General features: G+C 44.7%; 1 pseudogene; it reads right to left on the minus strand.

The window, feature by feature from the left end:
- Nucleotides 1-355: 355 nt before the first annotated feature.
- LOC117025949 (potassium-transporting ATPase alpha chain 2-like) lies at nucleotides 356-4,075 on the minus strand (annotated as a pseudogene).
- Nucleotides 4,076-26,688: the final 22,613 nt, after the last annotated feature.

Raw genomic sequence — 26,688 nt, forward strand, 5'->3', positions numbered from 1 at the left:
GGAGCACAGTGACATTCAGGGTATGACACTTTCAGCACCATAGGAGAGGCTTAATGCTATGAGAAGCTGTGAGGCAATCCTTCCCCAGAGGGCTTTCAGAAAAGATTTTGCTGGAAGATGAAATTGCTCCTGGTCTTCCTTGTGATCAGATATGCTATTTGCTGTATACCCTGTGGCTCTGCAGGCATTTCTTTGCTCCTTTGCCCTTTCGGGTCCATAACTGTCTTCCCAGTGATTTATGCTGTCCTTTCTCCATCTTCCAAAGAATTTGATGAGAGTGCTGAGTCTAAATCACGCCCCTGCCCCCCACCCCCAAGTGCATACATGGTGACATGAACAAGAAAAGCTCCCAGGGTTACATCACAAGTGGCTTGTTTACCAGTCTGTTCATCTTGTGGTGACACTTCTGGTTTATAACGTCACTTTCAGCTTCCTTATAAGATAAAGCAATGAGGGAATAGTGTCTGTGTCCAAGTTGATGAACAAGATATTGGACAGGGTGAGCCCAACAATAACGTAGATCAATCCAAAAAGGGCAAAACTCAGCAATGTTCTAGGTCAGAGTGTAAGCAATAATCTTCTTTATGTCGTCAATGATTAGGTGGCTTTCCTCCACCCCGTGACTATAGACGCAAAGATGTTGTTCAGTAAGATGGCATGGCCTGTATTTTTGGCTCCAAAGCTGCTACCCCCATGGCAATCCCAAGATCTGCCTTCTTTAGAGCTGGTGAATCGTTAACTCTATGCTTCGCCACAGCTGCATCCTGCCTCTGACAGCCCACCACGCTGCTCAGCCGCTGTAGGGGCGATGTCTGAGCACGGATGCTCTCTGAGAGGTGGGGTAAGAGCTCAACCAGGCACTCTGCCATTAGGAAGTGACAGTGACAATGACCTGCAGGCCTTCAGGTCCGTGAGCCACAATGATGCCAGTGAGGAAGACGGTGGATTCCAGGACATACTTCATGGATACTGTGATGATGAAGAAAAGTACGCGGATGCAGGGACCACTCATGCCACAGTAGAAACAAAGTGCTCAATTTCAATGGCAATGGGTGTCTTCACATTTTCCACTCTCGAAGCCGGTGAGACCATCTGTCCAATGATGATACCATGTTCCTGACCTTCAATGGCTCCACAGGGATTGTGTTCTCTTTTGCATCTCAGATGACAAGAGTTTGGAGAGGAATAATTTACTGCATTTGACCATGATGTTGGTGCTTTTCATCTCTTGGTAACAAACAAAGATCAAGCACAGAACCAGAGCAAGCACAGAACCCAAATACACATGGCTAGGGATGCAGACTTATCACTGGAGTACTGAATCCCAAATGCAACCCAGCCCCAGGACAGCCCCCGCCTACAGAAGGTTGGAGAACCCCCACACTCACTGGTGAGGAACTTGGTGATCTCTGATGTTTCTTGGAGAGACCTGAGGGTCCGGGGCCGTCCTGAGCCAGGAGTTCAGCAGCTCTCATGCTGCAGAGACCCGTATATCATTTGGACCATCTTTCTTCTCCAGTTCCTTCTTGCTCAATTTCTGATCGTCCAGGTGAATTTTTTCTGTATTCCTCTTTCTAGTGAATCTTTATGAGTTCTAAGAAGTTGTTCTCCAGGCCTCTGTACTTCTCCTAGCCACCCCTTTTGGGTGTTTTCTCTCTGTTTTTTTGTTCCACTGAGCAGCAGAGGCATTTTTGGCATTGTCTTGCTCATGATGCTCATGACCTGGGTGCTGGTGGAGTGAGGTGGGTCAGAGGGTCCAGAGAAGGGCACAGTTTTAAGGTGTGAGTCATATGAAGGGACTGGGGTTTAGCTGTGGGAGCTTGAGGTAAGGACCTGAAGGGCCAATGTCAGCCTGAACCCTGGGCTGGCATCTGGCAGCCCAGTGGATTCAATGTCTGCTCCCGATTTTCCATCTTATTTCTATTCATTTTTCTCATCGACTTCATCAGATAGAAAGCCTACTGAGGGTAGAGCTTGTGTTTGTTTTGTCACTGTATCCTCTCATCACAAGGGAATACAAAATAATACTTTTTGAATGACTAAATGACCTTACAATTTGGGGCCTGTGTGTCTGTGGCCACCACATGGCAAAGTAAGATGGCCAGTGACTGGAAGAGATAAAGTCTGAATGAATTGGCTTCATAAGGCAAGGAGTTTGAACCAGGTCAGCAGTTCTCAAAGGAGCTCTTGGAACTCCTTGCAGGGAATAAAGTACACAAGTAAATCTAAGCCACAGTTTCTGCACCTGTAAAGTCAGGATCAAAATAGGAAAACGACAGTATTTACCTCTTGGGGTTGAGACAATGCATATAGAGTACTTTAGAACTATTTCTGGTACATAGTGAGCACTCAAATATTGCTATTAATATAACAATAAGTAATCACAACAACAAAGTAGTGTTTCATAGAGATTGTAAGGACAGTAGCTCTATTCAATTTTTCAACGACTAACTGCCTCTGACACACGAGGCATTGTGGAGGAGGAAAAATATTTTCCTGATTTAATATGACAACCCAAAGGTGGTCATCCACCAGCATCCTCATCCTGTCCCTGCACACAGGTGCTCATTATAGCTCATGATGACATTTTTTCATAGTCATTGACTATCGTGGTCTTTCGGCCATTTTCTCAAGAGAAATAAATATATGCATTGCCTTCTATGGAGCTCTTTGGAGGAAGGGAACATGTCTCATTGATCTCGTTATCTCACATATCTAGGACAGTGTAGGACACACAGGGGGTGTTAAACACACTTTTTGAATGAGTAAATGAATGAATGAATGCTATTCATGGAAGGCATTGACATTGGTTCAAAATAATTCAGAATCAGTGGTGATTTAGCAGTGATGGAATTGAACCCAAGAGCTTCCCTTAGAGACCTTTCCATACCCAGCAGTTCTCATTATGTTATGGTACATCCTGTGACCGACAACCCTGTTCCCACTGAAACCCACTACAAATTGGGATCTAGCAGCTGCCGCCACAGTGGGGGGAGAGTTAACCAGCAGACTTGTCTTAAGTAAAAGTCATTCCGTCTGGGCTTTGGAGGGATCCAGTCTGATGTAACCCTCATCAACTACGTTAGCAATGCCACAATCAATTTCAAGTGTTGAGCCGATGTGGCTTATCAAGGGACCTTAGCTGCTATGACACCATGGGCTGGCTTGATGCCCTTGGCCAAAGCCAAGTGTTGATTGGGTAGCTTGGCTCTTTTAACAGCCTGCCTGGCCCACTATGGTGGTATGTGTCAGGATAGCAAGAATGCATTGCCTAAGCTAAGAATGTGGACCATCTCTGAGAGCTGGGGGAGGAGGGGAATGGAGGGAGGACGCTCTGATTCTGATGGTGGAATGAGAGAACAGGTTGTCCAGAAGGACCTGTAAACAGTCCTTGGCTCCCGTGTCCCTGCTGTCATCCGCAGTTACTCACAGTCAATCCATCTGGGGTTTTGTTCTGGGTCAGGGAAAGGGTGAAGCCAATCCAGGAGCAGAGGACAGGGCACAGTCCAGATCTAGTATGCATAGGTATAAACTTGGCCTTGGAATAAAGTGTGTGTGGCTGAGGATACCATGACCCAAAGGGAAGTCTCTACTCTTCATCTTGGAAAGATGTCTACTTGTCCTAGGGATAACTTCAGAGCAAATCTTCTCAAAGAGACACATCCTGATTGGATGGTTGAAAGGACACTAGAAGTCCTGTGTTCTCTCTGTCCTAAACTTTTCCCAACCAGGCAAAAAACAAAACAAAACAAAACAAACAACAAACAAACAAAAAACTAAAACAAACCCATCAATAATCTCATTCCTGTTTCTTTGCTGGTTGCTAATTAACTTTAATTTTTTAAATTATAATTTTAAAATAAGAACAGGTTCACATCACTGTGTTGGAATTTGAGCTTGGAAGGCAAATCATTAGGGCTTTGAAATATTTTGTACAAAAGGCAATGCTGTGTGGGGCTCCTCTAATACCAAGTGCCTTCCCCAGTGTAGGGAACAAAAGCACTTCTCTAGGGTGACTCACCCCACAGGTGATAAAGTGGCTCTGGTCCAAGCCTCTGGTGCAGTCAGTGGGCATGATAGTATGAAGAATATGCTCATTCCCTCATTACTCAACCATTCTAACCTTCTGATATTCCGAAAATATACCAGGAATTTTCCTGCCTAGAGACATTACTTCCCTCGTGTTTGCATCACTCGCTGTTTCATGCTTCAGATCTCTGTTCAAGGTCAGCTTCTCGGAGAGACCTTCTTGACCACTCAATGTCTCAACACCACTCAAAGTAGGTGTTTCAGCTCTGCCTTCCCCAGTGTGCTCTGGGCCAGCCCTCTAGTTCTTTCCTTTATGGCCCTCTTCCCAACTCTAATTGCATTTATGTTATTCACTTATTTACTATCTTCAGAGTGTGAGCTTTGTGAGGGCAGGCCTGTCTTGTTCATCGTTATATTTTGGGGGCAAAGGGCAGACCCAGCATACTTAAAATATTTGCGTCCTGTGTACTATCCTGTGTACTTCAGTACTTTGGTAATTTCTGGGGATGCAGGTTAGACACGGTCTCTTCAAGCTTAAGGTCTAGTTAGGAAGATAGAAAATTTGTCAGGAGCACTTGTGACAGGTGCTTTGAGAGAGGGAGGACAGGGTGCTGCTCCTGGAAAATATAGAAACTGAGACCTGATGAAAGCAGAAATTAACCAAAGAAAGAGGGTAAGGGTCCTGGGCAGAGGGGCTAGCCTGTGCTCAGGCCTGGAGGTGGGAACCATGGCGGCCGTTCTGAGGAGCTGGAAACTGTTCAGTGGTACAAGGGGGTGAGCAGCGAGAGATGGAGATGGAGACTCAGCAGTGGCTAGAGCACAGCATGGTGATGTCACCATAAATCTGGATTTTGTCCTGTAGGCAACGGAGAGTTATTGAAGACTGATAAGTAGCCATCAAAAATAGCCGGTTTAGGTGACTGAACTGAGACAGCCTCAGGCCTGAGAGCTGGACAGTCTGGGTTTGTGTGGTCACTGTAACTTCTGAGGGCAAGGTGGAAACCTGTCAAGTTGGAAGAGACAGTCAAGATTTCAGATCCAAACTAGAAGGGTCGGGGTGGGGGGTAGGGGTGCAGTCACTCAAGGCCAAAGTCCCATGCTCGTCACCAGGTCTCACACAGGCCTAGAATATAGAGTTCCAACTTGTGATGAGTTTGGGATTTCTAGTGAAGCATGAGAAAATTAGGTAGACTGAGGAATTCAGACCAGAATACTAGGAACACATTCTGGATCACGGAATAGTCTGGTAAACTCTGCTCCAGGGTGACTGGGGTGTGATGACTGAGCCCAAGGTCTGAGTGCCTGGGGTTTAATCTCTCTGCCTCTCTGTTTCTCCGTCTCTCTTTCTGTCTCTTTCTGCAGACATCAGAGGTCTGCCTGCGAGGATAAACAGCAGCAGGAGTCTGGCTTCTCAGGGGACCCTCGCTGTTCTCCTAGAAACTCTCTGGTCAACAACAAGAATTCTAAGCAGGTGGCCTCTTCTTTCACAAAGCCTTTGATGCAGCAAAACACAGCATGATATATGGACAGTCCTTGGAGGATGCTGTAATTGGATTTGGTCTGCATACTTTCAGTATTTGTCAAGGCAGTACAATCAGATACCAGTTATGTCCACATGATGCCAACTACCCAGATGGAAAAGAACAACCCGTTTGTCACTTTGGCCCACTGACATTCCAGAGAGCAGAAATGTCTCCAGTTTTCAGAATCTGTGTTGTGGTAGTCACTGGATTCATTGTGCTTTCTTTCCCCTAAAACTGCTGTATGGCCACATAATCATTTTCTTCGCTAAAGGCATTCATATTCAGCTTAGTACAAGAGAACTTGGAACCCATCACTGTCACAGGGGAGAGCTGGGAGTCATGCCTTGAGTGCCATATTTCAGAGAGCACCTAATGAATAAATGCTTTTGGCACCAAGACCCTGGAGGCCAGGGCATATGAAAACCAGGAGGTGTCATTAATTTTCAAAAGTGTGGTGAATGTTTGGAGCTCAAATCAAACATGATCACTTCTATGTGTGCCAGAGCACCCATGGAAAACAAAACTGGGATCACAATGGAGAAAGTGCAAAGGCCTCAGTGGAGAGAGAGGCAGGCCTGGCTCACTGGCCAGGGCTTCAGACAAACAAAAAAAGAGAACATCAAAACCTTAATGGGTGGGTGGAGGATGGGTTTGGTCTTCCTTTCCGCTGTTCTTTTTCCATCCACAGAATTACTCAATAATTGGATGAAAGGAGTGCCGTAGCTGTTATGGATTTGGAATTTTAGGAACAATTATGATAGGACGCCTTGTAAGTTTCAATTTGAGATGTTTGCGGATTATTTTAAGAGGAACTGTGGCCAGTTCCCGCAGAGGTCAGAAGGAGGGGTGCTCGCCAGTATTGGTGCTTGTCGTGGGGTAGACTGGCTGGATTTTTGCAGCCTAAATCATTGAAGAGTGGAATATCATCCCTGCCCAACCTCCTCTCCAAGTCGTGTGTGGATTCCGGAATAGGAAGTGCCGGTGGACAGCCCCAAAGATTCCAGGATAGAACTTTCCAGATTTAGAGATCCTTTCTTGGTGGGAAGAGATAGGAACTTAACAAAGTCCAGCCTGGAATCGCACAAACAAGTCCATCTGTGAGACAGGAATCCCAAATCTAAGCATTTAGGGAGAAAGCTGGAAAAAATTATCACTGAGAGAGACCTGAGGCAGGAGGTAGAACTGCAAATTTGTTTCATACTTGCCCTTGACTTAGCACCAGCTGACCCGGCGCCGAAGGATGAGGAGAGGTGGGTGGGAGGTGGGGCAAGGAGGTGATTATTTAGAAGAAGCTGGTACTATTTAGAGCTACAAATAAATACAGCTGCAGGTCATAGGGAAGAGCAGTCAGTGACCTAGTGGATGCTGATGGGACCACAGCTATGAAGAATTTAGAGACAGGAGTTTGTGTCCCTGGAGTGACAAATTCTGGAAGAGGTTCAAAGAGGAGAGGGTCTGAAAGCCCAGCATGAGGTCAGTTTAGCATCACGACTCAGCACTTTCTGTTTTACTAAGGGATAGCCTTTTAGGATTTGTTGGTGGTCGGCACAGCATAAAAAGGGAAAACTGCAGAAAAAAAATCAAGGCAGAGAAAGAGAGATGAATGTTGCCAGCGTAGGGGATAAAGAAGTGAGAACTAGAAAGATTTTTGCCGTCTGTCTTGTCTGCACTCTTTACAGCCCAGATGTAGTTGTATGGTGGGTGGGGGGAGGAATGACCTGGCCTCCAGGGTTTTCTTGAGTTTCATGAGGCAGAATGAAATAAGGGAAGAGGCTTATGTGAGGTTCAAGATTGTCCTTGCTGCTCACGCACTGGCTTGAGCATAGCATCTCTTTTGGGGCTGGAGGAAAGGTGAAAAGCTAGAGGCTGGGTAAATGTTGAAGTGGAGCAAACATCAGAAGGGGTCATTTTGGAACCTGCTTTGGTGAGTCACTGGAAGGACCCTGAGTGACCTTTCAAGGTGTCATTTTTTTGTCTCTCGTGTCCACAGGAAGTCCATGGGTAGAAGGACAATGTGGGGAAGGAAGAAGGGGTTGCCATTGTTGAAAGGTGTGGGGTGAGCTGCTCTCTACCATGAATATCTTTTAGGGTCCTAATTGAAGAAATGCCTTCTTTGAGATCTTTTCCTCTCCCTCTCGTAGGTCCTGTGTGGGGTATTGCCTTCAGAGAGATCTGGAGGCTGGCAGATGTTCCATGCCAAGACCCGGCTAACAACCCCAGCTGCGTTAGCGACAGTGTGAGTCCTGACTAGTACCTGCCCCAGGGCGGAGCTGGCTGCTGAAGTTCATGGAGGTGGGGCGGGGGGTGGTGAAAAGCAAAGATTCTAAGACCCCCCTCCCAGGGATCCTGATTCAGAAATGCAAGAGTGGGGCCTGCAATCATATTTTTGAAAAACTCTTTCCTGATGTGTCTGACGTACCAATTGGGGTGGGAAACCTCTGTGTCTGCAGTCGTTGTTCAGAGTTGGATCCTGACCTTCTAGAAGTGTTTGATGTAAAACAGATAGCATCGATTTAACATCTGTAGTACTCTCAGACCATTATAAATAATGGCAGTAAATGTTGAACAAATATGTAAGATTTATATGTACATGGTGTAGAACTCAAAGATAAATATATTTGCATTACTGGAATGTCACCATCTATCTAGACAATGACAAAGTATGTAGGCATTTAATTGGAACACGGCTTCTCTTTCAGTCGCTACAAGGTGACCTCCCTGCCACCATCTTCTTGGTTTGCTCAGTTTTCAAAGCCCTTTCTTTCAAAGCAGTTTCCGTGGTACAGAGGTGTAGCCCCATGCAGTGTGTAAGGGTTTCTTGGCAAGAAGCGAGACTTCAGAATCTTGTGAGCAATGGGATTTTTCAGGGTGTGTGTGTGTGTGTGTGTGTGTGTGTTTGCACACCTATGTGATATTTGATGGGTCGCTAGATATTTAACTGAAATGCCCTTATACCCAACATGTAACCTAAGAAATGGAAGTCCGATACATGGGGCTGCCATCAACATGTAGTGAAACTGTCAGGTCCAACGATGGCAGTTACTTGGCAATGACAGTGAAGGGGCCAACCCAAGCGAGGGGAAGGGGGTCTCATCAGTCACACCCTTTCTCTGGGACGAGGTGGATTGCTCCCTTCAAGAAGGCAAGGAGCGAGTAGCCTTGAGGATCCTCTGTCGCTCCTGTGGATTCCCACAGAGAAAATTGATTTTGTCAGCTCCTCAAACAGGTTAGCAAGTCAAGAGAGCAGCTTCCCCAAAGCTGAGGACAGTCTTTGCTGCACACCAGTTGTTTGCTTGATAAGCAGAAAAAACCCCCTGGAGAGTGTTGAAAGAGAAGGGTGCGGCCCTGGCCTTTGGCTGACAGCACATTCAGAAAAGCTAAGAAAACAAGGGTATAAACTCTAAAAATCTTTTAAGTTTCATTTACTCAGGCAAAAAGGAGTCATGATTAGTATAGCAATTAACTGAGTTTGATGAATAAGATATAGCTGACCTGACAAAATCACACACACACACACACACACACACACACACACACACACACACACCCCTTTTCTACCTGTGAAACTCAATTTTAGTTTCTCATCTCATTTATTTGTCTCCTAACTCATAGGGCTATATACATTCAATTTCATTCATTGTTCCCCGATTATTTCATATAGGAAAATTTTATCTTTCTGGAAAACTAGTGCTGTATATTATGCTACTACTTCTTTCTTTCCCTTTTTATTTCTTTTCCCTTCCTTCGCTCTGTTTTTCCTTCCTTCTCTTCCTCCCTCTCTCCCTCCTGCCATTCTTTCATTCATTCCACCCAAAGTCTGCCTAGCTAGTGCCGGGTCTATGTTTGGCCTTCATTCACTGTTCTATTCATTCATTATCTATCTTTGTTAAGCACCTACTATGTGCCAGTCACTGGGCTAAGGTCTAGAGATAGAGATAAATGCCACGCTCTCATTTGTCAGGCTATTCGTAGTCCAGCAGAGAAGATCTCACTTGCCAGGCAATCAAATTATATATACTATTCATTAAATGTAATTAAATATTTCATGTTGATATTTTACAAGTTTAGAAATGGTTAGGTTGGAAAGATGTTTGAAAACATATTTAAAGACCAAAAAGATCAAAATGATGGAGCCAATCAAACAAGGCCAAGGGAGTTTGTCTGCATTGAGCTCTCCAAAGCTTTCCTATGTCAACCGGATCTCAGAAGGACTGGCTTTGCGATTAGCTGGGGGAGGTCTCCTGTGCTCGTGCGGTGGCTCTGGCGTTGGGACCCAGCATGCAGGCAAGTAGAGCCAGCCTGACCACTTGGTTCCAGCCACATGCGAATCTTACTCTGGTGAAGATTCTCTATAACTCTTCTAGGGCTTCGCATACCTTTCCAAGTCAAAAGAACTTTCCTCACACTACCTAGTCTCCCTGACCGTTGAGAATAATTTCCTCCTTTGTGGTTTATAAAGAGGTACAGTGAGGGGATAAAAAGGAAACAGGAGGAGTAAAATAAAATAATTTAATAACCCCCCAATTGTAACCATGAACAAAATCTTCAGGAGACATGAACGTGATTCAGAGGGACTGGGAGTTGGAAAAGGTGGCTTTTCCCGCGGCGCCACGTCCTTGCTTATGGTAGGGAGGCTCAGCTGGGGCTTGTTTTGCATGAAAGTAGATCGCTTTGGAGTAAATTGTTCAACTTGATCTGGGGATGGAATGTACCTTGTACACCTCCTTTTTCAAGCTTATAATTCAGTTTACTTAAGATGTGGACAAAACAGCTCTTGGCATTTCCAGAAAGTCTAGGATGACAAAACCCACCCCCACAACTCTCTCTCTCTCTCTCTCTCTCTCACACACACACACACATCCATACGAACACATACACACACTATCTCCACCTATCGGGTAGGTGGGGCATCTTGTACCAAGCTCATAGATCCCCATAGCCACGTGGTTGTTCTTGCATGAAGAAGATTGGCTGTGGGATGAAATTAGCTGGTTGAATTTTTGTCTGAAAAAATGACCAATGTTTTCAATACACAATGCTCATGCTTGGTGTACGGCAAGTCCTGTCCTTCCTGGATAAGAATGCTTATTTTGTGGAACTGAATCGGGTAGACCCTTGTCATGGCAGAGGTAGAGGAACCTCTGGATTCCTTACCAACAACAATGGATTTGGGGTTTAGAGATGCCAGGAACACATTTGACATGGCTGTGATTATAAAAAGGGATTTGGGGATCTTATCTCTCGAAATATGGGAAAAGAAGTAATTTCAGAAAATTGGGCCTGTAGACATTACGCCCATTATAGGCAATCTAGTCTGAGGAATTCTGTATGTTTTTCCAGGCTATGAATTGTTTTTACGTCAAGGATTCGAGTAGGCTGTTCTCTGTTTACTATAGAACTCCCTCCCCTCCATCAAAAGGAGGAAGTGGGCTAATATGATTGAAAGCCAGAAGATTCAAATTAGAAATAAGCAAAAATACTCTAGCTCTATCCTGAAGAAAGGGATGAAAGCACTAGGTGACTGCTAGAAATTTATTCTTGGTTTTTGGTTGTCTTTGTGTCTGTTTTATACAGGTTTAATTCTACTATGTCTTAATGTCTTCTGAAAATTTGTTGCATTGGTGAGTATAAAAACTGGCCATCACCTTGAACTTAAAAATCCATTTCACCAACTTTTGCCACTTACGTTGTGCCAGGCACTGTAAGAAGGAATAGATAAGATGTCAGGTCTCCTTAGGTGAGTCAAATTGGTGATCTGCCCATAGAGGACCCCAAGGCTCAAATTATGGAGCTGCCCTGCCCTGTGTCCTGACCAACATATTGTTGTGGGCTTGATCCAGAAAAGAACAGGAATGTTTTCAAGGATGAAAGGATGTCTAGAGAGTGTTCCTTCTGAAAGTTGATCATCCATGGCCTCACGTTCATGGTCACTATTGTTATGTTTCATTTGAGCTTCCACCCCAGCCTTCCAAGATGGTAGCATGCTTTCTATGGGAAGGAAATTGAGGAGGCCTCACCATTTCCAGGAATACCAGCTGAGCCAGCCACTCTTGCCACTTTTCATAAGGGGGATGGGGTTAGGAACTTGCTTGTGAAGCTTAGTCAGTAATAAGATTCTTTAAGATGTATATCAACCCACTATAAAGTCATTAAAGCGAGGCAGGAAAACATTCAGAGGAACAAGATCAACTTCTTCCCCTGCCTCTATTGGTGGAATTTCCTTGGACTTTGTAGCTGTGGTGGGGCATGATATCAACTCTGTGCGTGTGTGTGTGTGTGTGTGTGTGTGTGTGAAAAAGAGAGAGAGGACAGTAGTGACATGCTTTGTCTCTCAAAGATAACTCTTAGAATTCCCCAAAGAATGGAATTGGCATTATTCCCCCAAATATTCTAGCTTCCTTTAACTGTGTTCTTGACATTCCAGAATCTGCCTGAGCACTTTCAGACTATAAGAGAAAATACAGTTTATATTACTGGCTTTCCGGACATGCGGGGCAATGCTATCTTTGGCTTTTCTCCACCTCCTTTCTTTCTAGAGCAGAAGTGCCCTTGGTGGACAAGTCTTTATTTCCTCAGCCCAGATGAGGAGTTGGGAACTGGGGGTAGAGCTAAGGGTTGGGCCAAGTGTGGGGGAAGTGTTAACAGATACACCACTGGTGTTTCCAAGGCCCTCTGCTACTCAGATATAGAGGGGGGTTGCAGCTGACAGGGGACCAGCTTTCCCCACTCTATGTCAATGAGCTCTCTGTGGGTTCAGCCACCCATTTGGAGAGGCACAACTGGGTATGAGTAAACATGGATGAAGCTTTGTGAACAAAGCATTTTCAGTGACCCCAGTGAGCTCTCTAATCTCTCAGTAAGACTTAGTGAACCAGAAAATGCCAGCCAGTGTTTAAAGGAAAATGCCATCAGTATTCAGGGATCCTGGCTATAGGACCTAATGGCTAATGAGCAGTGATGATATATAAGCCGAGGCCAAAACTATGGATTTGGCTTACCCGGAGTCACTCTGGTTGTTAGTGGTGGGAGCAAGACCTCCTGCCTCCCAGCCCAGGGCTTCTTCTCCTGCACCACAAAGCTGTCGTGTGTGTGTGTGTGTGTGTGTGTGTGTGTGTGTGTGTGGAATGTCCTCTATAGAGATTTTGGGGTGGGGTCACCCTGGCTCCTGCTCTCGATCCTCACTAGAGAACTTTCACCTCACTTTGCTTTTCTCAGTTTAGACCCTTTACTCCTTCTCTGCCAGGGCTTTAACCATCTGCTCACCCACCCAGAAAAGGAAAAGGAGAGCTGTGTGACCCGTGGAAATGTTCATTGCAGACAAAATCATCCCAACCCCCTCCCTGCTTTGTTCCATCCGCAATCTTGAAATCAGTTTTCTTTGGCCTGTCATTTGTAGGATTTTCACAGCTTTGGAGATGCCCTGACTCTCAGCAGTCCTGCTGGGTCACCATGCCTCGCTCAGTCAGATTTTGAAATTTGCTACTGTTCCTTAAAATCATTTTTCTAGGAGTTTGCCATATCAGCTTGCCTTATCTTGCACTCAATTCGTTGTTGGCTCTGATTTTTTTTTTTTTTTCATGTTAGAGTTTGAATTGGCTAACAGCCCTGTTGGTTTAATCCATTGCCAAATTGATGTAAATTGGTTTTGGGTCTTAAGCAGGGCCTGGCCTCAGGTAAAATTGTGAAATTGTTGAAATATGTCTCTGGCACCCAACCACCTCGCTTTCCAGCCCCCACCTATCTCATGCCCTTTCCTTCCCTGGGTTTGCCTACTGCTAGCTGTTTCTCTTGGAAAGCGTTTGACAAATATAACCATTTTATCTGATTAACCAATTACAGCTGTATAATAACAGCATTTTAAAGACAATTTAGGCATCTTCTTATCCCCACCTCGCTTCAGTTGTGCCAGAAGTTGGTGGTCTCTAAACTTGGTTGATCATACCATGTTTCCCTGAAAATAAGACTAGGTCTTATATTAATTTTTGCTCCAAAAGACGCATCAGGGTGTATTTTCAGTGGATGTCTTATTTTTTCATGTACAACAATCTGCATTTATTCAAATACAATCATGTCATCTTCTTTTGGAACATCGTCATAATGTACTAACTGTGTCCATCTGGCTGACGATCTTAACTGGGGCTTGTTTTTGGGGAAACATGGTAGACTATCTAGAGATTTTTGTTCCAAATACAGGTTACCAGGTCTTACCTAGGGAATAAAGAAGGAAATTCTGGATTGAGGACTGGGGATTGATCTTCTGGAAATTCTGGTAATTAGCCACTGACCTCCAGTTGGAAGTTTCATTCCAACCCTGCGATTCTGTGACACTCTGATTTTATCCTCATCACAGCCCTGTGAGGAATCAGAATAATAATAACAGTGATCATATTGAACACTCATTAGATATTAAGTTCTGAGCTAAGCACATTATATGAATTATCTCAGAGTGAAGACATTCTTAATCCCTCTTCAGCAATGGAGAAACTTAAGGCTCATAAAACCTGCTAGAGAACTGACTAGAGTGTCTTGAAATTCCTGTAACTACCAGAGGAGTGAAAAATTCTCCAAATTCTCCACTCTGGGTTCCAGGGTTCTTTGCGGGGCATGGGGTCAGTGAAGGTGGTCTCGGGTCATTCAATCTGTAGCCCAGCTGTGAAATCCTTAAGAATAGGGAATGTGTCTTATTTTCTACCCTCCCCCAAAACATCCCAAACATCCTGCCTGGCAAAGAAAAGGCCCTCAGAGGATGTTTGTTGAATTGGAATTATCTGTAACCTGACTTCTAGCCCAGGGCATTTTTGCCATCTGGGATTTAATGAACTCCAGGACCCCAACGTATAAACTGAAAGCAGGGCTTAATTTCTTATATCATGGATAAATACTTGGGATTTTTAAAGACTCAAATCATACAAATTACAAAGATAATTATCTCTAATGATAAAATTTCAGGTACCTGGACAGATAGACCAGATTTGGGAAGGTATAGGTTGTAGATCCACATACACAGAGGGTGCCAAACAAATGTATACACACTTTTAGGAAAGAAAACTGTATAAAAATTGTAATACTCAATATATACCCATAACAAAAGATAAATACAAGTCATGTCTGACTTCTGCAATTACAAGAGGTGCTCTAAGTGGTTACCATCAGTGTCCAGACACTTCTGATTATGGCGAACTACTGCTTGAGCAACGTTGACCAAAGTGTCCACTTGTATACATTTTTTTGGCTCCTGGGATATGGTCATTTGTTTTTCAACAAAGACACCATGCAGTTCAATGGGAAAAGGAAGTTCCTTTCAGTGAGTGGTACTAGAGCAGGTGGATAACTAGATGGGGGGATAAAAGAAAGAAACTCGTGGCCCCTACCTATACCATGTGCACAAGTTAATTTGAAATGGATCATAGACTTAAACGTGGAAATTAAAACAGTAAAACTTCTAATAGACAACATAGGAGAATACCTTTATAACCTTGGAATAGGCAAAGATTTCTTAGGCAGACCACAAAGTTACTAACTGCAAAACAAACAAACAAACAAACAAATAGGATCTCATCAAACAAAAAGACTGATAAATTTCTGTTCATCACAAGATACCTTTAAGAGTGAAAGGCAAGTTATATTATGGGAGAAAATACTTGCTAAAAGACTAGTACCCAGAATATACAGAGAACTCTTACAACTCAGTTATAACAAGACAAAGAACACAATTTAAAAAATGTGCACAAGATTGAACAGGAACTTCAGAAACAAAACTATCCAAATGACCAATAAGGGGCTCAATATTATTAGTCATTCGGAAATCCAAAATAAATTAATAGAGGTATTCTTGTACCTACATAGAATGGCTAAAATGAAAATGACTGACAATATGAAGTGTCGGTGAGTGTCAAACATCTGGAACTCTCATAGCTGCTGGTGGTAGTATAAAATGCTGCTCCGGTTTGCAAACTGTTTTGCCATTTTCTACTATATAATGTATACCTACTCTGTGACCCAACAATTCCACTCCTAAGGATTTATGCAAGAGAAATGAAAATATATGCCTAAGAAAAACTTGCTCAGGAATGTTCAATAGCAGGTTTATTAGTAAAAGCCCCCAACTGGAAATAACCCAAATGTCTCTCAACTGATCAGGTGTTTACAAGTTATAGTATATTAATAACATGGAATATTATTTAGCAATAAAGGAGTCACTGATACAAACAACATAGATGATTTTCAGAAGCATTATATTGAGTGAAAGAAGCTAGGTGCAAAGACTTTATATTGGATGCTTCTATTTCCATGCAGTTTGAGAGTAACCAAAATGAATACATGATGATAAACATCAGAAATGTGATTATCTCAGAGGTGGGGGGAAGATGCTATTGACTGGGTGGGGGCACATGTAACTTTTCCAGTTATCTACTGTCATGTGACAAACTACCCCAAAACTTAGTGGCTTAAAACAACAACCAGCTTGTTCTATGCCTGCAGTTTTGTAGGTCAGGAATACAGGTGGGGCCTGACTGAGTGATTCTTTAAACTTTTATTTATTTTAAGTGTGTTTTTCCACAAACACAAGTCAAGTAGTTGTTTCCATCTAGTTGTGGAGGGCACAGTTCACAGTGGCCCACGTGGGGATCGAACCGGGGACTTTGTTGTTAAGAGCATGGCACTCTAACCAACTGTGCTAACCGGCCACCTTTGACTGAGTGATTCTTCTTTTCCACATGGCACTGTTGCTAGGCTGACCTTTAGGGTCCAAGATGGTTCCTCACATATCTGATACCTTGGCGGGGTTGGTTGGAAGGCTGGGCTCAACTGAACGGTTGGCTGGAATGCCTACAAGTGGTCTCTCCATCATGATGCCCTCAGGTGTTCAGACTCTTACCTGGGGCTGAGGGCACCAAGTGTGAGTGTTCCGTAGGATAAGGCAGTCAGTCACACAGTGTCACCTCTGCTATATTCAATAGGTCATGGCAGTCACAAGCGTGCTGAGATTCAGGGAGAGAGCAAATAGACCTCACCTCTCAATGGTAGGAATGTCAAAGAATTTTCAGCCCTGTTTTAAAATTACCCTAGGAACTTTCTGCGACTGATGAAGATATTCTATATTTTGATTTGGGTGATGGTTACATGAGTATATGCAAAATTGTTGAGCTGTATACTTAAGATTTGTATACTCTATGTAAATTACACTGCCATTTTAAAAACCGACAGAGTGCTTTACATACCTCACTGTCATTATTTTCACAATAATCCTATGAGTCAACAATTATGACCTCGTTTTACAGATATCCTAATTTTACTTAGTTTCTTGGTCAATATCAGACAGAATCAGCGTTCAAATCTAAGTTTGTCTGATCTAGAAGTGTCATCTCTTTCCACTAGCATCATGTGACACTGACCAAATGGGTTGATCGTTCGTTGGCTCACTCATTCATTCATTCATTCATTCTTTCTTCAATTACTTTCTCCTGAGAACCCTCTGTGTGTTGGGTATTAGGCTAAGGACTGAGGATAAAGAGAAGAAGAACACATATCCTTGCCTTCAAGGGGCTCGTGGCCAATAGGAAGAGACAGATTTGTATATAAACATCAATCTATAATATGATTTGTATTATATTTTGCTGAACATGTTTTCTGAACTCCTAAATCAAGGCCCCATGAAATGACGGGTACCTGTGGACACAAAAGGATAGAATATTTTAAGTCAGAATGTCTTCCAGAAAACATATGGTTACAGTAGATCCGCACATGTATGTAGTGCGGATGGGGCCAGAAGGAGACCTGGAAGACAGACGGGCCCACTGCTCAGCGTCTCCTGAGTACCTGGCACTGGGCGGCACTTTACATCATTATCTGTCCTCATCCTGACAACATCCCCAAATTAGCTGTATGTGCCTCCTCGGGCAGGCAAGGAAACAGACCCCAGAAGAGATGAAGGACTTTTCCCAGGTCACGCAGGGCGTGGGCAACAGAGTCTGGATCTGATCCTAGACTGGCTCTTAATTTTGGTGCAGGGCTTGAAAGATGTTTGATTTCTTGACTCCTCGTTTGATTTTTGTTGACCCCCCTGGGGCTGCATGCCTACTGTGTTCCTGCTTCTCTTTAAGGTCCCAAAATGTGGTTTTACTTCCACAGGTGTCCTGGGGCGGTTTGTGCTGGGTTAGTGAGAGCCGGATGTGTTCATGTCTTCCCAACTCCAAGTGCTGTGACAGTCGCGCCCATAGCTCGAAGTTGGCTATGGTGGGAATGTTCACACCATGGAAAGCAGCAAATGCTGCAAATCAGGGTGTTATTTTGGGGGAGAGGGGATGATGAGAAAGACCAACTTTTCTAGAACACCACTGCTCTACCTCCTTAGAACTATACCCTGAATATCTGTGCTTAGTTACATCTGTACCCTTTTGACTTTGCGTTTCAGAAATGCGCTTTAATCCAGTTAAATTCTTACATATAAATTTAATTTGCTTAGATTTTATTCTTTCTCATTCTCTCTCTCTCTCTCTTTTTTTTTTTTTTTTGCTTTGGGCTTTAAACTTTATATGATTTTTCCCTTTACTTGCTTATCCTTTCTGCATTTTGTCATTTTAATCACGATGGGGATTGATTTGGTCCAGCTTTGAGCTGCCATACCTTTTCCTTTGACTTTGTTCCTGGATCCCCCAGGTGAACTGCCGCCCTCACCCCCACTTAATCTTGCGACCGACCACACACGGGCCATCTGCTCTGACATTTCAGTCTCGGTTACTGCCATCCAGGGATCCGTCTTTCATGCCTTTTTCTTTTTGGCGTTCACAGGCTGCTGGAGTTAGCTAGCTTTGACTCACAAGTGTTGATGTGTTGATCTCTTGAAAACTGTCATTTTTTCTTTGTCAGCTCCCCAACGTGTCTCACAATTGTCACCAGCCACTCTGAGATATGAGGGCTTTAGCCAGAGATTACAGCGTGTCAGCCCTCTGGAAAGTGCTGGGGGCTGCATCAGTCAGCAGCAGGCTTGGAGGCCTTCGGCATCACATGGCCTGACTTTAAAGGAAGAGGCTGCTGACCTGGCTGTTGGGGCTGGGGTGTACTCTGGGTTATTTCTTTCAGGAAAGAGTGAGGGGCTGATTTTCTAGTTTTTCTGGTCACCTGGGTGGATTTATTTTATCTACCTTCTGCTCAGGCCTTCCTGTACAAATGAAAATAATGATTGAGGTATGAGCAAAACGGTCATCCGTCGACCGGCCCGTGACACCGGCCGCCTGCTCTGGGTGTTCCCCCACATTTAGTCAGTGCTTCTGAATGCCAGGTACTTTTCCAAGTGCTTCAACTACACTGTCTCATTTAATTCTGACGCCGACTCTGAGGCAGAAGCTAAGCCTCAGAGAGATTAAGTCACTTTTCACAGCAAGTACGTGTGGGAGTCAGAATTTGAACTCAGGATTGCCTGAGTTCAACATGACCTCTCTGCTATGTCCCCTGGCTCTCTGGAGATATCACAATTTAACCAGTAGTAAATAACACCTGTCTGTGTGCCTGGTTTGGGGCTGGAGGTACGGGGATAAATGAGGCCCAGTCCCTGCCTTTGAGACTCTCTCAATCTGGTGGATGAGACAGACAGACTTGAACACAGATTGTTCTAATCAGGGCATCGATGGGAGTTTGGGAAATTGATGTGGAATCAAAAAGAGCATGACCCCTTGTGTGTGGGGAGGGAGTGAACCTGGGGATGCTTCCTGAAGGGGGTGGGGCTGCATCTGAGCAGGGTCTGAAGAGTACCGGCCCTACCTCCTCACACTGAGTGCAGAGACGGTCTTCGTGGTGATAGAGAAAGCATATAAGTCATCCTTAACCTCCAGGCCGCCTCCTGTACCTTCACAGTGGGTGATGCCAAAGGTGTGCCTCCCTGTAGCCTGTGAACCACTATCCCTATTGCTTCTAGACCACGTTCCTGGAACCCGAGACCTGAAATTGCTGTCCAAATGGCCCTGAGCCTTCCCCGGGTCTGTCCTCGGTGGGGTGGAGTGCATACCCAGTGTACATATCCCTGAACCCCAGGGTGGCCAAGGAGAGGCTATTTGCACGGTTGGGGGATGATGGCCTGAGCTTGGACAAGCAGCCTAGGGTATCCATATGTGTATGTGTTGGTCTCCTAGTTGTATGGGAAGGAGCTGGGGGAGGGAAGAGAAGAGAGGTGAACCATTTGCTAGAGTCCAGGGGCTGGGGCCCAGGGACGGATGGGCACTTCTAAATTCAAACATTTGGGATCATTATAAAGGTTTTTTTTTTTTTTTCTTTTGAAAGAATTTTACAGGAGTTGCAAAGATAGAACAGAGAGGTCGTGTATATTTTTACTTAGCTTCCCTTAATATGAATATCTTACACAACCAGAGTACAGTTATGAAACTCAATCAACATTGGCACAATATTATTAAGTAAATGACAGATTGAAAACCAGTAACTAATACCTAAGCCAGAAAGGTCCTCATCTCTAAGGGGTGACCGAGCCTTGCAAAGCTAGAACTGGGGTCATTGAGTTTGGGGTTTCCAGGCACACAAGGGGTGGATCTTGTCAGCATACCTACCATCCTGGGAAACCAGAGTTCTTGCGGGGCTTGGAGGTTCACTCAGACATCAGGCATTTGTCTGGTGACAACCTGACGTTCCCTTCAGCTCTCTCCACCATTTATGACCTGACGAGGGAGCCAACAGTGCCCCTGGTTCTTAAATACATTTCCTGAGAAGTTCCCAGGGTCTAAGAATCAGGACACTATGAATATTACGTCATGTTAGATTTTAGAATGTTAGACATTTGACAGCACAGGTGTTTGAAGAAGCCAAATGTTGCACACAGATGGGCATACATGCAAGTTCTCATCTTTGTCTTCCTAATTCTCCTCTCTCTGCGAAAAAGTGGAGCCCATTAGACTGGAGTCCGGAGGCCCTGGCTCTCTGCTCTGAGATCAGTGACCTTGGGCAAATACCTTCGCCCCTTCGCCTCCTACCTGGCACCTGACAGGAAACTGAACTAAAAGGTCTTCAAGATCTCTTTCACCTCTGACTTGTTTTCTCCCCTCTCTGTGTGTGAGTTTTCCTCTACTCAGCTACCCTCATTCCACCCTCTGTCTTTCCTGCTCTCATGTTTCTGCTTTCCGTGTCTTCTTCTCCTCATTTTGTTTTCCCACATTCCCTCTTGCCCTCCTTGACACATTTCTTTCTTCTCCCACCTCTTTGACTCCCTCTCTTCTTCTTTCCCACTTCTCCTCTCTTTCTCTTCCTTATCTTTCCCACATGTGCCACTGTCCTTCGATGTAGATATAACCTGTGCTATACACAGGGTTTCGACGACCCACCAAACGCTTGTCACCATTATTTCAAATGAGAGGGGGAAAAAAAGAAGGAATTAAATCATAGTATTGGCAGCTGGCAATTTGCTTCCATCTCAGAAAAATGTCCCCGGCTTCCTTGAATATTGAAACATTGATGAAGAACAGATTTTCTCTGGCAGTGTGAATTCCCCTCCGTCCAAGTTTGGCAGAGGGACTGCCGTGCTTGATATTATTCTAGGCGTTTCGATGCATTCCCTGTTTAGCAATGTTGGAACATGTTTTAACCAACTGCTGTATTGATGTAACACTATTTTTATTTGTAATGAGGGTGTATTAAAATATATATACATTTCCACTGATTTCTGGCTCTGGGGAGGCTGGGATCTGATGACGTCTAGGCAGGAAGGCCTGGGTTTTTCCACCCTCTCTCTGTGGGGAGAGTTCTGGAATTTAGGCGCTCCCCCTTGTCCCCACCCCCTTGTTAGATTTCACTGATTTTAATAAACATTTTCCTTTCGTTGGTTTCCTCAGTGACATAGAATCAGATAGTCATTTGGACGGGGTCTTTCAGAGGTCATCTGCTTCACCCCCTGTACACACTGAGAACGGGCTTGGGTTGCACAGGGTCTGAGTGAGTACTTAGGGATGATACAAAGAAAAGATGAGTCAAATATATGGAGAAAATGTACAGATACAGATATGCAGTGATTTCATTGTAATTCTGTCACGTGCAGTGGGACACCGGAGTGAATGGGTGATGAGCAGAAGAGGCACAGCGGACAAGCTAGTGGAAGAAGCTGGAAGGAGGGTGCTGGGAGGCTGGGAAGGCCAGAAACCACGGCGACTGACCCAGAGCTTCTCTTTTTGTGAGAAAACCTTTCGTGCCTTCTGTCAGGGTAGATCCATCCTTTTAGCAGAAGGTAACCTCCCCACCCGAGCACACCAGCATGCAAGCTGCTTTGTGTCAGAGCCATGGCAATTATGGTCAGAGAATTTCAAAGGTACCTGGGATCTTACAAAGGATAATGTAGTCCAAGTCTTAATTTGGAGCTTCTGAGAATGCCTCGAATTAAAAATAAATAAATAAATAAAATTGCATATGTGCCCATTTTTTTTCTGGGGTGTGGGGGCAAGGTTTGGTTTTCATCATTTCTAAAAGAGAAGTGATCCAAACAGTCTTCCCACCGCTGGCCCAGTTCAGTCCCCACGTTGGCGCTAGGGGAACTGAGCACCAGCAAGGTGACATGGCTGAACTGAGGCCTTGTAGAGAGTTACTGTCATTCTTTCCATCTAGAGGTGATGAGACAGGCCTGGGAATCCTCGTGACTCAGACAGCTCGCAGCAGAGCCATGCGGCTACTGGTGTCCTGGCTCTCGGTCCAGCTGTCTTTTGCACATCTCACCATCTTTTCCGCTCTGGCACTGACTGCTGCCTCCTTATGTCTCCTTGTCTATTGGCCGTAGCAATGGCGGTCTGTCCCCGACTTCACTCCCTATTTCCGAGAACTGACAGTCCTAGAAAGAGATTTGAACAGGGCTGGTTTTCATAAGAATGGTGTTCACTGTGATGTTGTCTAAAATCAACGTCCTCATAGGAAATGTACTGGCCCCGATATCCTTTGGTTTAGAGGCCTGATGAATGGAAGCTGTGAGACCTTAGGTCAATACTGTGTGATGTAGCCCCATTGATCTCCACTTACTATACTTAGAACTCATGCTCAATTTGCTCCAAAGTGAATTCACTTTCAAAATCAGGTTGCAGTATTGCATAAGGGTCAAGAGGACTTGGCGAGAATTTGGTTCAGTCTTTCTGGCTTTGTCATTTCTCACCGGGGACTCTGAGCTCCAGCTCTTCTGAACAGTTTTCTATCCTTCGAATGCACCATGTTATTGCACGTCTCTGGTGCACGTGGGTCCTTTAGGCTGAAATACCCTTCCTCTGAAAATGCCTTCTTAGTTTTTAAGACTTGCCCCCGCTGTGACGCTTTTTCTGACTCTCCTAGGCGGAGGTGGGTCTCCCTCTTCCCTGGTGATGTGCCTGGTGTAGAGCTTATCCCAGGGTTTGGTGAGTAGTGGTGTAGATACCAATACCCTGGCCAGATTGTGAACTCCCAGAGGATGGGGGCGGTACGTATAGAACACGAAAGGGCAGTGATTCTCCCTGGGGACCATTTTATAACCCCTTCCCCACTATGAGCGGCAGGGAAGAGGTACTAGTGGCTTCTTGTGGGCACAATTCAGAGAAGCTGCTCAACATCCTACAATGCCCAGGACAGCCCCCTCGGACAAAGAATTATTAATATCAAAATATTAATATTGCCACTGTCAAGAAACCCGTTATAGGGAATCGATAACCTGAAGCTGACTTCCTCAGATGGCTGGCACAAATGTGTGAAGGGTTAAGACAGTCTGAGAAGAGCATTAACTGTCTCCCTCTCCTGGTAGCTAAGACAAAAGGTGTGGCCTTTGACAGCAAACATTTTAAGGGAAGTGTCAAACACTTGATTTGTGTTCTAAGAACTTTTCGTGAATCTATCAGCCCTGGGAGAAGATGGCATGGAAGGCTCCTTCCTGTCCTGGTATTCTAGAGTTCAGTACGTATAAAACATGTCATAAACAGGCGAGGATAAACACTACTGGCTCTTTGAATGGAAGACCTCATTTAGGAAGATTACATCTTTTTGAAACTCTTCTTATGCTCTCAAAGACACTAAAGTTCTTTCAATGAGAATTTCTATTTTCCCATTCAAGAACTTATTGCAAGATGAGAGACAGACCACAAGTAGAATTTCAGGCATACTCCACCTAATCAGCCATATTCTGAGTGTTTATCTTGGAAAAAACACATGGATGAACGACCCTTAATAGTCAGCATATAAACTAAGACATTTGCTGTAGCTCCTCGCTAAGCCATTATTGGCAAAGCAAGGGGAAGGCTAGGCAGAGACAGGGCCAACATGAGATTCCATTCAGGGCGAGGCTGGAGCTAGGAGGCTGGGGAGGGCAGGGATGCTCCAGTTCATGGCACGGAAGGGAAGCAGAGGGGAGGAAGGATAAAAGGGTGCTCGGCGGCCTGGGCGGACTAGGGACAGCCAAGGGGCAGAAGAATGGAGTGGGGTGCCACAGGGAGATGGTCTGATGGTAATGGAGGATGGCTTTCACAACATGATCTGGGATGAGTGAAGCGATTTGGGGAGGAGAGTTCAAGGCCACAGGAAGATGTTTCTGTATCCCTAACAGCAGTGGTCCCCAAACACAGCCACTCATCCCAATAATCTGAACCCATTTAAAATATTCAGATTCCAAGACCCCAGATCCTCAGAGGTTTGGATTCTGTAGGTCTGGGGTGATGCCTAAGAATCTTCAGTTCACAAAAGTTCCCCAGGTGATTCTGATACTCATCCAGGTTTGGACATCGGTACCTTAGACCAGAGATCACTGAGGAGGTGCTGCTGGCTGAGGGACTGCAAGGAGACTGATCATCAAAGTCATTGAACAGACTGGGGACTCCTCTGGGTGGTGGGACGGGTGTAAGACACAGCAGTCTCTGTCCTCAAGGGGCTGGTAAACGGGTTCAGAAAAGGCAGTGGGTGAAAATGAAAAGAGAATTGACTGTGTAAACAATAAATGAGGGCCTTCTAAGTGGCACGTAATCACAGTGGCTGGGGTGGACAAAGCATATCAGGGCAGGGGTGAGAGAGGTAGATGTGAGCACTTCTGGAATAATGGGGCCAGTTTCCGTGGGGAAGGTGGACTCAGCTCAAGGCTTCAGGCCTAGAAAGACAGGGAGACTAAAAGAAGAGGAAGTTATGGGGTGAAGTTGTGACAAATCCAGAGTTTGGACAAAGGCTTTGGTTTTGGAGTCAGGGAGGATGGGGAAATGCAGTGGACAGGATGCCAGGCGTTGCTGGGCAACCTCTCCTCACTTTCTTGTCTCAGGGCTGTGCCGTTATCTGTCGCAAAGAGGGGCCTCCTCTAGGCCAGGGCATGGTTACGACTCCCCAGAGACCTGGTGGGTACATGTGCCATGGAGGCGAGTCCTTGGATGGGGGTGTTTTGGAGCTCTTGAGGACACTGTTGATGTCCGTGCTGCCGCCATTTCCTCCGTATGGGTGTGGTCACGTCGGTCCCCAATCTTACAGCCCTGTCTACACGTCTTTTTCTTCCCCTCAAAATAAAACTGATTGGATGATTTTGCTACTCAAGAGTGGCCTTATTAAAAACATTGCATTTATGGAGAAGTTATTCTATACCAGGTATATAGCAAAATGGCTTCAGTTACATTATTTTGTTTGCTCTTAATGTACCCTCTTTGAGATAGGTACTGTGTTAGCCAGGGACCTCCAGAGAAAGAGAACCAATAGGGTCTCTCTCTCATCTGTCTACCTACCTATATACCTCCCTCCCTACCTCTCTATCATCTATTGATTTATTATAAGGAACTGGCTCATGTGATTATGGACTAGCAACTCCAAAATCTGCAGAGCCAGTGAACCAGGTCAAGTCCGAAGGTCAGCAGGCTGCTGTAGAATCAGGAGGAGCTGATGTCCCAGCTCAAAGACCACCAGGCAGAAGTATTATCTCTTCCTTGGGGGATGGTCAGCGTTTAGTTGTATTCAGACCTTCAACTGATTGGGTGAGGCCCACCCACAGAACGGAGGGCCATGCGCTTTACACAGCCTGCTGTTTAAATGTTAATCTCCAAAAACACCCTCACACAGTCACCCAGAATAACACTTGACCAAATAGCTGGACATCCCATAGCCCAGCCAAGCTGACACAAGAATTTAACCATCACAAGTACTATGAGGGTTAACATCCTTATTATAAAGACGAGAAAGGGAGGCATGGATAGGTGAGTTTACGTGCACAAGGTCACATAATGGTAAGTGACAGAGCTACGTAGCCACTGCTGCCCTTCTTATTGGCCTTACTAGCTCTCTCATGGAAGGAGCAATAGGCATCTACTTTTGATACAAAATTATAGACCAAACTGGACATCTCAGGCCTCTTCGTGTCTCTAGCACAACCTTGCGAGATGCCTGGAGTTCCTCTGGGAAATGAAATCTTTTTCAGGACACCCTGAGCATTTTACCTTAACTGTGGTTCTTTGTTTCCTGGGGTCAGAAGGATGTGTGTCTACCATCAGCTACCCAATCAGCAAGCCTAATTCTTTCTGATTTAACTAGCAACACTCTAGCATCACTGGGCCAAGGAATGGAGAGTTGGAGAAGTCAATTCTGCTGGAGCCAGCTTGCTTTCCTGTCCCTGTGTTCCCCTGTAGGTGTATCCTGACCAGTCCAAAAGCAGTCAAAGGACACCGAATTCCTGGAAAAAGTAACATGCTTCTGAAAGGAACCATGTTTCCTTAATATTTCCAGTGGTGAGTACCTCACAAAGTAATCCATTATATTTTTAAGAGCACTGAAGGAACTTTCTTCTCATACTGAAATCTGTTTCCCTTATTCTGGAGTAACAGAATAAATAGTCTCTTTCTTACATGAATACTTTCCAAATATTTGGAAACAGGGATTATATCCCCATGAGACATTTCTCCTCCAGGCTAAATGCTTCTAGTTCCTTCTAGCATTCTTTTTGTGATTTGGTTTATAGACCCTTTTTTGGCCTTGTCTTCCCCTGGCTATGGTCTATGCCCTCCTTAAAAAAATCCCAAATATTCTAGGTCTGGTATGATTAATGCATTTAGTAGAGTGGAAATATTACTTCCAATCTTTTGAACGTTAGGTATTTATTGATGTATTAACTTGCTTAATAGCATGTATTATTTTACATTAAGCCTGTAGTCAACTTCGGTCTCACCATGCTATGTTTCTG

Source organism: Rhinolophus ferrumequinum, chromosome 8, assembly GCF_004115265.2.
Source record: "Rhinolophus ferrumequinum isolate MPI-CBG mRhiFer1 chromosome 8, mRhiFer1_v1.p, whole genome shotgun sequence".
Lineage (NCBI taxonomy): Eukaryota > Metazoa > Chordata > Mammalia > Chiroptera > Rhinolophidae > Rhinolophus > Rhinolophus ferrumequinum.